General features: G+C 49.0%; 1 long non-coding RNA gene across 3 annotated transcripts in view; it reads right to left on the bottom strand.

The window, feature by feature from the left end:
- Window positions 1-276: 276 nt before the first annotated feature.
- Window positions 277-12,487, bottom strand: part of LOC149125399 (uncharacterized) — an 85,807-nt gene continuing 73,596 nt past the window's right edge. For all 3 annotated transcript variants that reach the window (XR_016210441.1, XR_016210445.1, XR_016210444.1), the window contains 3 exons: window positions 5,914-6,105; window positions 5,019-5,110; window positions 277-543 (listed from right to left, as the gene is read on the bottom strand). This is a non-coding gene — a long non-coding RNA (uncharacterized LOC149125399). The remainder of the gene's footprint in view (window positions 544-5,018; window positions 5,111-5,913; window positions 6,106-12,487) is intronic.

Here is a 12,487-nt window from a genome sequence, read left to right as displayed (position 1 = left end):
GAGCAAACACAGCCCTGTGTTCACTTAGAGTAATAGCCTTAAACACTTGAGGGAAATAATTCAATTACCTTATTGATTGGGGATTTAGCCACATCCCTTGAAATACACAACACACATGAACACCACCACACCCCCGTACATATTGTTCCATTTTGTTTGGCTCCTTTAAAAAAATGCGTGTAACTGGCATGAGCTGCTCCACCAGCTTGGAAAATAAACAAAGATGTGTCTGGTTATTATGCACACATTCATTGCTCAGGTGCCTAGCTGCCCACATTTTTTTCAAAGATTTATTTGTTTATTTGAAAGGCAGAGTTATAGAGAGACACAGGGAGAGAGCGAGAATGAGGGAAAGAGAGAGAGAGGAGAGGAGAGAGAGGGAATCTTTCATCCTCTGGTTCACTCCCCAGATGGCTGTAATGGCCAGAGAAGGGACAGGCTGAAACCAGGAGCCAGGAGCTTCTTCCTGCTCTTCCACGTGGTTGCAGGGGCCCGAGCACTTGGGTCATCTTCTGCTGCTTTCTCAGGCACATTAGCAGGGAGCTGGATAGGAAATAAAGCAGTCAGGCTCCAACAGGTGCCCGTATGGGATGCTGTCCATAGGCTTTTCCCACCACACCACAGTACCACCCCTGTAACCTGCCCAAATTGAAGAATGGCCAGCACCTTCTCTCTTGGGGTCTCCTCCCCCAAAACTAAAGCACCCCATGTGCTCACAGCTGAGGAATCTGATCAGTTCAACAGCCCCCTTATCCCTCATTTCCCACTGTTGTCACTTTTAGCCCCATGCCACATGGTGCTGATGATAAAACTACACAGGTGGCTGTCTTATCACCACTAGGCCAGTACCTGGCTAGCCCAGACCCCCATGTCAGCAGCACCGTTTCTCCAGGGAGGACAATCCTGCTCACTCCCCTGCACATCCACTGTTCCAACGCCAAGCCCCCAAACTGCAGGGGCCTGCACTGACAGCCAGAAGCAGCCCACCCAGAGATTTCCCCCCAACAACAGACCTCAAACAGGGCCACCGAACCATCATGGGCCACCTACATCACCGACCTGCAGGAGCTCAACAGGGCCTGGAACGTGTCTCAGACACTACCCAGGCCTATGTCCTTGTTTTACATCTCAGGACAACGAAGCCCAGCAAGTTCAAATGATCCAAGAAGAGCCACACTGCTGGCCTGAGCCAGTTACAGCTGTGGCAGCGAGGGGCTTTGGGGATGGGGCTGAGGCCCGTGGGACTCAATTCAATACCTAGGTGTATGTGGAAAGGTGTTCCCTTAGTTACCTCACCCTTGTTCTCAGAGCTACACCTGTGCCAGTGCCTGGCCACAGAGAGGCCTAGTGTGCCTGCTTCTGCCCTGACAGCCTCATATCCCTGGAGACCCTCAGTCCTGGCAAATCAGGAGGGTTGGTCAGCCTCGACTGTGCCCCAGCTGCCAGCTAGCTCTTCCTCACCCTCCATCTTCACACTCCCCTCTCCACGGGCTCTTTCCTACAGGCTCCAGCCTTTCCCAGACTGAAAACAGAGGAGTCCCCGATCCAACACTTCTCTCTCACCTCCTCACTTCTCCTCCGCCTGCCTTCATCTGTTCCTCTCTCTTCCGTCTTCCCTTCCCTACCCTCCTTCTCTCAAGATGTATTTTTATTTTTTGACAGGCGGAGTGGACAGTGAGAGAGAGAGAGACAGAGAGAAAGGTCTTCCTTTGCCATTGGTTCACCCTCCAATGGCTGCCGCGGCCGGCGCGCTGCGGCCGGCGCACCAAGCTGATCCAATGGCAGGAGCCAGGTACTTCTCCTGGTCTCCCATGGGGTGCAGGGCCCAAGCACCTGGGCCATCCTCCACTGCACTCCCGGGCCACAACAGAGAGCTGGCCTGGAAGAGGGGCAACTGGAACAGAATCTGGCGCCCCGACTGGGACTAGAACCCGATGTGCCGGCGCCGCAAGGTGGAGGATTAGCCTAGTGAGCTGCGGCACTGGCCCTTAAGATGTCTTTTTAAAAAGTATATACCCTACACACACACACACACACACACACACATGCACACACACACACACAGCTCTCTTGTGCAGGGCACTGGGGGGGAAAGGTCATAACCCCAACAGCTTCCTCAGTGACCATGTGGCTGTGGACCAGACCGTGACTCCAGGTGGGGTAGTGAACTAAACCGCCATCTGTAGTGCCTGCATCCCTTATCAGAGTGCCAGCTAGGGTCCCGGCTGCTCTACTTCTGATCCAGCTCCTTACCAATGTGCCTGAGCACAAGATGGTCCTAGTACATGGGTCCTACCACCCATGTGGGAGACCAGGGTAGAGCTCCAAGCTCCTGGCATTGGCCCAGATCAGCCCTGGCCATTGCAGCCATTTAGGGAATGAACCGCCAGATGGAAGATATTTCTCTCTCTCTCTCCCTCCCTGCTTCTCTCCTTCCTATCTCTCTGCCTTTCAAATAAACCAATTAATTATTTTTTAAAAAAATAAATAAACACCAAGAAGGCAAGAGATGGACAGTAGGAAGGCGGGCAAGGCAGGCTGCCAAGGCCAGATCCGCCCATGGCCCCACAACGCTCCCCTCTCTGTGTCAGATGGGGACTGCCAGGCTCAGCCCCACAGCCTGGGTGATTCCAGGTGTCTGCTGCTGAGTTAGGGGCCACCCGAAACCAGTCTGTCAGGGTTGAGGGATGGAAGCGGGGCACCTGTTGGACTCCAGTGAGTAACAAAGGTATCATTGCATTTTAGTGCTGATAAAATGGATGGAAAAAGTGAAATGACTTGCCTAAGATCACATGCACAGGGCAAGGAGCCCAAACTAGACCTCGGTCCATCATTGTGTGGAAGAAGGGGCCTGGTACCCTGGAAAGGGGGTGGATTTTAAAACAAAGCAGACTTGAGTTCCAATGCCACTTCTGCCAGGGACTAACAAGGTTCTTAACTTCTCTGACTCTTACCTTTCTAATTCCTAAACTAGGAAAAATTCCACTTAGAAAAATTCAAGTTTGAGGATGGTGTTGTTGTGCAGTGGGCACTGGTTCGAGTCCCGGCTACTCCACTTCCAATCCAGCTCCTGCTAATGTGCCTGGGAAAGCAGCAGAAGTACTGTGGCTCCTGTAACCATGTAGGAGACTCAAATGGAGTTCCAGGGTCCTGGCTTTAGCCTGATTCAGCCTGAACCACTGTGGCACTTAGGGAGTGAACAAGCAGATGAAAGATTCTCTCTCTCTCTCTCTCTCTCTCTCTCTCTCTCTCTCTCTCTCAACTCTGCCTTTTGAATAGATAAATAATAAATATAATAAGTAAATACATACATAAATAGCAAAATGCAGGTTCGTGGTAAGGTGGAAGGGAGCAATGGCTCATGGCATAGAACACACATATTACGGATGCTGGTGTCTCTCCTCTTTTTTTTTTTTAATCATGGTTTTTAATATTTTTTTTGACAGGCAGAGTGGACAGTGAGAGAGAGAGACAGAGAGAAAGGTCTTCCTTTTTGCCGTTGGTTCACCCTCCAGTGGCCGCCATGGCTGGCGCGCTGCAGCCGGCACACTGCGCTGATCTGATGGCAGGAGTCAGGTGCTTCTCCTGGTCTCCCATGGGGTGCAGGGCCCAAGCACTTGGGCCATCCTCCACTGCACTCCCAGGCCACAGCAGAGAGCTGGCCTGGAAGAGGGGCAACCAGGAAAGAATCCGGTGCCCCAACCGGGACTAGAACCCGGTGTGCCGGCGCCGCTAGGTGGAGGATTATAGGTGGAGGATTAGCCTATTGAGCAGCGGCACCAGCCTCTCCTCTTTTTTGACTGCTCTCCATTCAGGTGCTGAACAAACCGAGTTATTGATCCAACAGACCCCTCCCAGTGGTGCCAACAAAGCTCTGGAGGCCGGCGACGGACGTCACCCTCATGACCAGGACACTGTCCCAAGCCATGCCGAGGGGTCCTGCTCAGACATCCACATCTGAAACCAGCCCCTGCAGAAGGGAACGTCTGATTCCAAGATGGGTGATTTAGGAGGCTGCTCCACACCCTTGCCCTCTTTATTGACAGAGCAGACCTGGCTTAAAAAAAAAAAAGGCAAAATGAGATTTCTTTTTTTTTCTAACTTTTATTTAGTAAATATAAATTTCCAAAGTACAGTTTATGGATTACAATGGCTCCCCCACCCCATAACTTCCCTCCCACTCGCACCCCTCCCATCTCCCGCTCCCTCTCCCATTCCATTCACATCAAGATTCATTTTCAATTATCTTTATATACAGAAGATCGATTTAGTATATATTAAGTAAAGATTTCATCAGTTTGCACCCACACAGAAACACAAAGTGTAAAATACTGTTTGAGTACTAGTTATAGCATTAATTCACATTGGACAACACATTAAGGACAGATCCCACATGAGAAGTATAAGTACACAGTGACTCCTGTTGTTGACTTAACAATTTGACACTCTTGTTTATGGCGTCAGTAACCTCCCTAGGCTTGTCATGAGTTGCCAAGGCTATGGAAGCCTTTTGAGTTCACCGACTTCGATCTTATTCCGACAGGGTCATAGTCAAAGTGGAAGTTCTCTCCTCCCTTCAGAGAAAGGTACCTCCTTCTTTGATGGCCCCATTCTTTCCAACAGCCAACACCAATGCCTTCTTAGAAATCCACCTTGGGGGCCAGCGCTGTGGCATAGTAAGTTAATCTTCTGCCTGTGGTGCTGGTATCCCATATAGGCACTGGTTCAAATCCCAGCTGCTCCTTTTCCAATCCAGCTCTCTGCTAATGGCCTGAAAAAGCAGTAGAAGATGGCCCAAGTGTTTGGGCCCTGCACCTAGGTGGGAGACCCAGAAGAAGCTCCTGGCTCCTGGCTTCTGATAGGCGTAGCTCCAGCCATTGCAACCATTTGGGGAGTGAACCAGCGGATGGGAGACCTTTCTCTTTGTCTCTCCCTCTCACTGTCCATAACTCTACCGCTCAAATAAATAAATAAAATCTTTGGAAAAAAAAAAAGAAAAGAAATCCACCTTGGCTTACCATTTGGAATAAAAGCAATGTCTTTCCTGTCTAAGCTCACTCTTCCGTGGGGAACATTTTCATATACATCACTTCACTTGATCCTCAGAATGCTGAAAGAGAGATGGCACAGGCTTAGCTGTTCCCTTTGAACAGAAAACTTCATGGCTTAGAGGTGTTGGGACCCAAGTCCTTGCTGGCTGCACTCTCCCTCCCCTGTGTGCTCCATCCACTGGCCAGCTCAGCCTTGGAATCCTCCCCCACCCCACTCAACTACTGCATTACTGGAGATGCCCACATAGAGCTCAGGCAACTCTGCAGATGAGGGTGGAGTGGCGATAGTGGCTTTGAAAAGACAGAGCCACCCTGGGCACAGCCTGCAAGTGTGCTAGATGCGCTATTCAGTACAAGTGCAGATCCCTAAGCCACAACCAGCCCAAGAGTCCTTCCCTGCTGCCCCAGTTCTCTCTACTGTGACCCTCAGAAAAGCAGAAGACACGTTGAGGGTCAGCTCACTTGAGGGCCAGGCTGGGCTGAGCCTCCAACCTAAGCTCAAGGATGTAGGGGGCCAGCATCATGACTCACTTGGTTAATCCTCCGCCTGCGGTGCTAGCATCCCATATGGGTGCCAGGTTCTAGTCCCAGGTGCTCCTCTTCCAGTCCAGCTCTCAATTGTGGCCCAGGAAGGCAGTGGAGGATGGCCCAAGTGCTTGGGCCCTGCACCCACATAAGGAGACCAGGAGGAAGCACCTGGCTCCTGGCTTCAGATCAGCATAGTTCTGGCCGTAGCGGCCATTTGGGGGGTAAACCAACGGAAGGAAGATCTTTCTATCTCTCTTTCTCACTGTCTAACTCTATCTGTCAAATAATAATGATAATAATAATGAAGGATGTAGGGAAATCTATGCATGCCTACCTCAGAGATCCTCTAGAGAAGCTGAGATGCTGATCTAGACTCCTGCTGGGCTCCCACGTGCAATACATCTGTTCTGTCCAGCAGCATACAGGGACCCAGAACAAAACAGCGGCCCAGCCGCTCCTGGCATTCCAGGCACTTAGATCAGTGACCACACCTGACAAAGTTCCCGGCTCTCATGAGGCTTATGTTCTAGAAACAGAAAAGCAAGCACAGAGTGTAAGTCCAAGGTACACTGGGTGAGAAGCCTTCTGTGAAAATGGAGCCCACCAGGGGCACGGGCAGGGTACGCAAGGTTCTGCTTGCAAAGGACTGTCATGCGCTCCACCGAGAAGGCAACGCTTGAGCAAAGTTTTGGAGGCATGAGGATGCCTAGAGGACAAATCTTCCCCACAGAGGGGCAGCCAGCACCAAGGCCCTCAGGAGAGAGGAAGGGGTCAGTGTCACAGGGGCAGGACCCTGAGGATGGGAGTAGCTGGAGGTGAAGTCAGAAGGAAGAAGAATCAGGTCCGGTGGTCACATGGAGCCTCCCGGGGCATCAGAGGCACAGTAGCTGTTGCTGAGTGAAATGGGACTACTCAAAGGATTTCTAGGCAGAGGACTGAAATGATCTAAGCTTCAGGAGGATCTGCCCTACTATGAGAGGCTGTGCAGTGGGGGATATGGGTAAAAATGATACAGGCGACAGGTGATGGAGTCTGGTCGTCAGGGGCAGCACTGGGGGTGGTGAGAAGGAGACAGTCTTGGCCATATTCCAAAGGTGGGGCCAACAGGATTTCCTGACAGGTGGGATGGCAGGTGAGAGAAGATGAGGAGAAGACAGGAGCCAAGTCAACTCCTATGTTTGGATCCAAGCCACTGGAAGAATAGAGGTGCCATCTGCTGACAGTGGAGCAGGTGGGTGTTGGCCAGGAGCTCAGGTTGATGCATTGACTTCAGAGCCCCACTTGTTGAGTAGCAAGCCACTCGAGCCAGCTGTGCGTCCTTGTGCAAAAACTTCTAGGCCACAAACTGAGAGCCACTCGTACTGCTCAGACCCCAGAGATAAAGGCCCCTGAAGGAGGCTACCCAGCTGTCTCATTTTGTAATCACTGGGTGCTAAGCTGTCCATGCCAGGCCCTCTCCATAAGGTGGACCTGAAGGCTCTGTGGCTCACAGCATAAAAAGCAGTCAAAGGGAAACATTTCAGAGCATGCCTAGTGATGTCCAGAACTCTCCAGGATTGGGTCAAGTACCTGATCCACTCCCTGGATCCCACCCCAGTACAGGGAAGCCTGGTTCAGGCCTTGTGACAATAAATACTTCAGACTCAGCCAACACTAACTGAGCACCTACTATGTGCCAGGCACTCTGTGAGACACTTTCACTGCTGTTTCCCATTTGATTCTCACGATCATGGATACTGTTATCTGCTTCTGAAATGAGGTGATTAAGTTCCCTAAGGAGTCAAACTTGCCCCAGATCACAGAGCTAGTAAGCAAAAGCACATTTGAATCAGCATTTTTTAACCCAAACCATGGCTGTCATATCCCATTTTCTATACACTCATGCTTCAAGGTCTGCTTTGTATCACATCTCCTCTGTGGACTCTGGATCTACCCCTAGGTCACATCTTCCCTGTTGGGGGCTGGCACAGAGGATTAAAGCTCCTGTCTGTAGCACCAGCATCCCATATGGGTGCCAGTTCAAGTCCTGGCTGCTCCATTTCCAATTCAGCTCCCTGCTAATGTGCCTGGGAAAGCAGCTGAGGATGGCCCAAGTGCTTGGGCCCGTGTACCCAATGGCTTTGGATTGACCCAGCTTTGGCTGTTGTGGTCATCTGGGGAGTGAACCAGCAAATGAAAGACCTCTCTCTCTCTCTCTCTGTCTCTACTTCTCTCCATAACTATTTCAAATAAATAAAATCAATCTGTTTAAAAAAAATCTTGGGGTGGCACTGTGGCGCAGTGGATTAATCCTCCGCCTGTGGCACTGGCATCCCATATGGGCACCGGTTCTAGTCCCGGCTGCTCCTCTTCCAACCCAGCTCTCAGCTATCGCCTGGGAAACCAGTAGAAAATGGCCCAAGTGCTTGGGCCCCTGCACCTACTTGGGAGACCTGGAGAAAACTCCTGGTTCCTGGCTTCAGATCGATGCAGCTCTGGCTGTTGTGGCCATTTGGGGAGTAAGTCAGCGGAAGGAAGACCTTTCTCTCTCTCTCTCTTCCTCTCCCTCTCACTGTCTGTAACTCTACCTCTCAAATAAATAAACAAAATCCTTTTAAAAATCTCTTTCAGCTTTTGGTTTATGCCTGTGCCAAGGGGCCTGTGTATGTGCTGGTCCTTCCCACTGCATTACAACTGACTTGAGAACAGAAGCCACTCCTTACTCCGATACTTTCTAGCGATCCCCTTACCCCTTAAAGTGATGTGTGCCATATGTTTATAAAAGGCATGCTATCCTACACTTTCTCTACTCTCATGCATAATTTTACATTTGATGCTCACCCTGTAGGCTAAGTGTGAGCCACATAGGTCCTATTAGCCTCACCATGGTTGAGAATAGATGAGCACAGACTCTGAGAGGTCAGAGGACTTGACCAAGGCCACACAGCTCCATGGGATGAGGGGGACCTGACCCCAAGCTTGTGACACTCATCTCAGTGCCTGTTGCCTGATCAGGTGGTCTGGACTGCCTGAAGTCCTTTGGCCCACCCTGAGCCTCCCTTAGGCTGCACGAGTATGTGTTTCTTCCTCTTCATCCTTCTTTGCCTCTCTTTGTCTTCTCATCCCATGTCCCACTTCCTCCTCTCTGACTCTCACAGAGACATTGTCCTTTCGCTGCTCAGGACTCCTCACTCGGATAAGAGAGCAGCCATGGGGAGACAGGTCTCTGAGCACATGGGGATCCAGAGGCAAGGAACAGGCACCTGTTTTAATCACCTCCTATTTGATCCCATGCTAGACTATGGGGTAGCCCAATGCTCAACACTCAACCCTGCACACATGAGATAGATAGATTAGTAGGTGCTCACAGCCTGGGACAGGAGGATGGTACTTGCCACATGGGGTTTCCTATGGGACAGGGAGAACAACCAGGGTTGTGGGACACAGGCTCCATAGGGTTAAGAGGGAGGGGTGCCCCTTGATTTTCTCGGGAGGATATGACTGGCATATTGAATAATTGTAGATGCACAGGCTGGTGGGAAACTGAGCTGTGCCTGCCCCCTGGGTAGGGAGCATTGTTGAGCAGGGGGTGCTACATGCAGGAGCAGAGGGGGCACGGCAACTTGCAGTTAGGCCATGCAAGGGCCTCCCAGGTTTTTCATATGTCGAGGTAGCAGATAATATTGGGCCTTTCCCAACCGTCTTATCTTCACCAATATTTTGTTAATAAATTTTTATTTACAGATAACTTTAGACTTACAAGAACACGGTAAATGTACAAAGAGCTCTGTATACCTACACTCAGTCTTCCCTAATACTGGCATCTCACATAACCATGGTTCAGGGACCAAAACTGAGAAATTACCAAAGATAATTACCAAACTGCAGACATTACTTGGGTTTTAGAGGTTTTCCTACTAACATTATTTTTCCTGGGATTTTAAAAATTTGTTTGTTTGTTTATGTATTTAAAGGGCAGAGAAAGAGAGAGAGAGAGGAGAGGGAGAGAGAGAATCTTCCAACTACTGGTTTGCTCCCCAAGTGAACACAATGGCTGGGGCTGGCCCAGGCCAAAGGCAGGAGCCAGGAACTCCATCTGGGTCTCCCACATGGGTGGCAGTGAGCCAAGTACTTGGGCCATTTTCTGTTGCCTGCCCACGCACAGGGAGCTGGCTTGGAAGTGGCAGCCCAGTCCACTGTGCCACAGCACCAACCACACTACCACTCTTTCTGTATTCCAGGATCCAATCCAGGAGCCACACTGCATCTGATCATCATGTCTCCTTAGCCTCCCCTGCTCTGGGGTAGTTTTTCTGTCTTAGTTTTTCCTGACCCTGACACTTATGAGGAGTGCTGGTCAGATAATTTGCAGAATATCCACCCCCCTCCCCAGAGCAGGTCTATTTGATGATGGGTTTGTGTGCTTAGACTGGGACTCTGGGTTTGGAAGACCACAGTGGTGTGCTGGCCTCCTCGTCACATCAGGGATCCGTGATGTTACTCGCAGTGCTGAACTTCATCATGTGGTTAAGGTGGTGCCTGCAGGGTTACTCCACGAGGAGACCCTGTCCCGCTCCACGCTGTGCTCATCAGCAGTGAATCACAAAGTCCAGCCAACACCCAGAGGAAGGGGAATCAAGCTCCATCTCCTAGAGGGAGAATAGTCTACATGCATTATTTTGATTTCTTTTGTAAGAAATTTTGTCCCTTTTCCTTACTTGTTAATTTTATTCATTGATTTATTTAAATCAACATAAACCCATGGAAATTTATTTTCTTCTTTGGGTTCTAATATAATACAATCATTATCAACTATGTTCTAGCTCTGGCCATTGTTCTAGCTATGTTCTAGCTTCTGTGTTGGTTCCAGGGTCCTTTTGACAAACCCTCATTTTTTTTTTTTTGTTTCCTTAGCCCTTCTTTGCTCTCTAAATCTACAAGATACTTTGAGTTTATCTTATTTATTTTTCTGTTTTCCCTAGAATCTTCCATTTTCCCAGGAGCCCTAAGTTCCTTTTATTGGGCAATAATTAGAAACTGGAATTTGGTTGCCGGATGTTCTCATTGCTTCTGATGTGTTGCCGCATTAAGGTTCTCTCAGTGGACAGAAGTGGGAAATATATTTCTGATATTAAACAAGACAGACCCACATCTCCATAGGCTATATTTCTACTTGCCTACATATACATATACAATGATGCTTCGGAAAGTTGGTGGGAAAATGGAATTAAAAGTTTCTTTCAGCACAAAAAAAACCCCTAGGAATCCATGCATAATTCTTGCATAATATTCATTTCCACGAACTTTTTGAATACCCCTGTATTCAAACAAGTATGATTTTATACAAATATCTCTGACTCTAATTCAGCACCACAGGAGCTATTGTGGCTTTCCTCTCTATTTATTACTATTCTGCATTGTTGTTTGCCCTCTTTCTCTCATTGATCTACTAGTTTTCTTTTTAACTGCATTTCGACTGTTAAAATACTTTAGGGTAGAACAGAGATCGTCAAACTTATGTGCATCAGGAACCCTCAGAGGGCCAGTTAAAATGCAGAGCTCCTGATTCAGCAGTTCTAGGCTGGGACCAAGAGGTTCATTTCTAAGACGTTCCCATGTGATGCTGTGAGCCTGGGGTTCACTTTGAGAACCCTTGATCTACAGAAGCTCTGGTGTCCCTCATGGAGAGGCCTTCACATTCAGAACAGGGGTGGCTGGAGCAGTCACTGAGGGTCTACCTCATGCTGGCAAGTCACCATGGTGACAGCTGTATCGTGTTGTACCCTTGGGAGCTATAGGCATGGCTTTTCTATTGCCTGAACCCATCTGAGGAAGGGGCCTGAGTTCTGCAGCAGAAAAACCCAGTTTCCATTGCTATAAGTACAGAGAGATAATCTGGCTGATGACTCAACGTCCGAGTCTTCGCCTTAAGGATTAGGATGGATGCTTACAATTTAAAATCTTTCAAAGGAGATTTTTCCTTCCTTTTAAAATATTGTTCCAAAAAGTTGTTCTGGGGGAAAGCGAATTCTTATTGTAATTCAGGCAGTTTATAGAGCTTCAGCTACTAAGAGAAGTGCTACTGTCAGGCCACTGTGTTGAAATTTCCCAGAATGTCCAGTAAATTTGCTAGCATCTGTAGACACCTACCAGGGAGGAGGAGAAATTTCTATTTTTTAAAACAAAGTTCTGCAATTAATACCTTCTGATGATTAGATTTGCATTGTTCTTCAAAGGTCATGTGGACTTCCGTGTCCTGGTGCTGTTCTCCCTCCAGTGCACTTCTGTCCACTAGAACTTTCTAAAGTGGTGGCAACAGTCTATGTCTGTGCTGTCCAATGTGATAGCCACACATGGCTATTATGCTCTTGAAGTGTAGCCAGATCAACTGAGAAGGTAAAGTTTTCATCTTAGTTCATTTAACTCTAAATAGCCACGTGAGGCCATGGCTGCCATTGTGGGCAGCCTAGCTCTGAACTGTCCCCCTCCCCAGTTGCCCAAGCTCTCCTCATCTTTCACTCTGAGTTCCAATGCCTCTACCTTCCTTCTCATTGTGCGGAGACACAGGCTCCTCCTCAGTCCCCCTTAGCCCTGTAAATGTGTTTCCAGTGCCTCAGCATACAGGAAAGACTCGGTTGTACTTCTGCTCCCTGGTATACTGAGGGCTTCTTGAGGGCAGGGATTGTGGTTTCTCATCTCTGCAGTGCCCTAACCTGACATCACGGCTCACACATAGCAGGTGATTATTAAATGTTTATTGAATAAATGAGTACAAGTTTCACATCTATACCCAATCTTTATTTCCTGTTTCTACTGAACAGAAAGATGCATAACGGAGGTCCCAGAGAAGGGAAACCAATGTACATGCAGTCTCCTTAGCACTGCCTTCTTTCTCTGATGGCAGAGAGGGGGGGGGGGAATGAGAGCAA

Source organism: Oryctolagus cuniculus, chromosome 7 (assembly GCF_051225735.1).
Source record: "Oryctolagus cuniculus isolate XC-2025 breed Fujian yellow rabbit chromosome 7, ASM5122573v1, whole genome shotgun sequence".
NCBI lineage: Eukaryota > Metazoa > Chordata > Mammalia > Lagomorpha > Leporidae > Oryctolagus > Oryctolagus cuniculus.
Note: the sequence above shows the minus strand (reverse complement) of the source record. Positions and strands in the feature narration are given on the sequence as shown.